Genomic DNA, 2870 nt, shown 5'->3' on the forward strand with positions numbered 1-2870 from the left:
TGTTTTGTTTTTTGTTTTTTTGAATGTCCAGAGGACCAGATTGAACTTTTTTGGATTTTTCTACCTGGATTATTGAGCATGCATCAGGATGCTTTATTCAAAGGTTTTCTGAACTGCTTATTGCTTTCCAGGAATATTTTTGTTTTTTTGATTTTTGTGCAGAGGATGGCCATCAAATGTCAAATACATAAAACCCCAATAACAAAGTGTTGGGATTTTGTATAAAATGTATTAAAGAATGCAAAGATTTGCAAATTTTGTAAATTCAAGTTCACACAATGGAAAATAGTAATATCAAATGTTTAAAACTGGCTCAATGTTTAGGTAAAAAGTTAATTTAAAAAAAGTGTGGACGGGGACAACAAAAAGCTTAAGAAACAGCAGTAAACAGTTCACAGTGCCATCCATAAATGTAGATTAAAGCTTGATCACGCAAAGAAGCCACGTGAAACCCATTTAGAAACACCCCAACGTTCACTGGGACAACGCTCATTTAAAATGAACTGAGGCAAAGTAGAAAAACTGTTCTGAGGTCAGACAAATGACAAAATTAAATTATTTTTGGAAGCCACAAGCGCCATGCCCTCCATTCCATGCATAAAAGAAGGGCGAGCTGACCTGTTATTAGTTCAGTTCAATAGCCTGCCTCTCTGATGGTATGGGGGTGTATTAGTGCCTGTGGCTTACAATTTTGGAAAGGCATCATCAATGTAGAAAAGTGTATACAGGTTTGACAATGTCTTTTTCAGGGAAAGCCTTTCATATTTTGGCCAAACAGTGCTAAACCTCATATTGAATCCTTTACAACAACATGGCTTTACAGAATAGTCCAGGTGCTGAAATGGCACAGACCTCTCAGCAACTGAATATATTTGGTGCATTGTGATCAACCCAGGACTGTTGAATAGCGAGAATCCTGCATCAAACATGAATGTGACCACATTCCCTCCAAAAGCTGCAGCAGCTGCTCTCTTCAGTTCCTAAACATGCTCAGATGAAAGAAAAGGGGATGCATCCTGTCTCAACTTTAGGATGTGCTGCTATCAAATTTTTTTTAAATGCCCAATTTTCTTAAAAAATGCTCTATTTGTTTTCAGTTTAAAAATCAGATTACATGTGTTCCCTTGTGAATAGAATCTTAAGTTTGCAAACCATTGCATTCTGTTTTAATTGACAGATTAGTGTTACAATGTCACAATTTAAACAAGCGTGCTCCACTTTTTATTGTTGCATATAAATATAATTTATTATCAGTCCTTAAAAATTCTTTCTTACACTTTGTACAATAACTTGACAGATGAAACACAAGCTGCTGCAAGGAGCATGAGTGCCAGAAATAGACGGGCTACATTCTCACTATACACAACAACAATAGTTATGAAGCTGAGGGAATGCAAACACTAGACCACTGAGAATGGGAAGATTGTTTCAAAAGGATGCAATGTTTGCATAGACAGCTTTACAAAAATTGGAACAAATGCTATTAAGAAGGGGAAAAAAAACTTTCAAGTGCTGCTTCATTAAAGGAATGTTGCGTTTACAGATGTCACATGACCAATATCAGCGTACATTGAAGGCTTCTCTTACTGAATGCACAGACATCAGTCTGAGTTCAAATTTCTACTTTTCGCCAAAAGTACCGAACACGTGAAATTTCTTTAGCAGATTAACTTTTGTAATGAATGTACATAATTTTGTAGAAAGCAGCTCGTCAGTTGCGTTGGTTCTACAAAACATTTACATGTGCATCTTAAAAAATGTGAATATCATGAAAAAAGGTCAAAATTTCTCGTCAGTCATTTCAAAATATCAAACTCATATATTTCATAGTTTCATTACACATAGAGTGAAATATTTCAAGCCTATATTTCTTGTAATGTTGATGATTATGGCTCACAAATAATGAAAAAACAAAACTCAGTGTTTCAGAAAATTAGAATATTAATTAGTCAGATTTTGGTGTTTGTCAGTGTGGGCAGGAGCTGAGTCCTGCTGGAAAATGAAAGCAGCATCTCCATAAAGCTCATCAGCAGAAGGAAGCATGAAGTTCTCTAAAATGTCCTGGTAGATGCTGTGTGGACTTCAGAAAACAGTGGACCAACACCAGCAAAGGACATGGACCCAAACCATCAGTGACTGTGGAAACTTCACTCTCCACTCATCCACCAGACTCTGGGACCTTGATTTCTAAATGACATGCATTTATTTAATCTGAAAAGAGAACACTGGACCACTGAACAACAGTTCTGTTCTTCTTCTCAGCCAGGTAAGATGCTTCTGATGTCGCTGGTTCAGGCGTGGCTGGACTTGAAGAATGAGACATTTGTAGCTCATGTCTAGGAGTTAATCTTCTGATCAGGCTGACTCCCAAGAGTTTACAATATTGAACCTCTTCGCAATATTGTAATTTTCTGAGACATTGAATTTTAGTTTGCCATTATTCGTAAGCCATTATCATCAAAATTACAAGAAATAAAGGTTTGAAATATTTCAGTATATCGGAGTTTCACTTTCTGAAATGATCGACTAAAAACTTTTTCCACGATCTTCTAATTTTTTGAGATGCCCCTGTATTAATTTTATTATTGGGGTCTGTTTGATCATCAGCCGATTATAAGGTTCAGTTGTAATTTCTATCTTCATGAGTCATTTTCTTAATTTCTCCATGTAAATAACCAAACTGATATGTGGACAAAAAAGGCTAAATAAGCATCATTACAACTCAAAACAAGATTTTAAAAGTTGATAAAATAAAGCACCAATAGCCCTAAATCTATAATGATGCATAACATAATAAGCAAATACTAAAAATCAATATTAATTTCCTTCTGGATGGAAGTGTCTGACAGGATGTGTCGTTTCTTCACCAG

This window comes from Nematolebias whitei, chromosome 18, assembly GCF_014905685.2.
Source record: "Nematolebias whitei isolate Nwh7 chromosome 18, NemWhi1, whole genome shotgun sequence".
Lineage (NCBI taxonomy): Eukaryota > Metazoa > Chordata > Actinopteri > Cyprinodontiformes > Rivulidae > Nematolebias > Nematolebias whitei.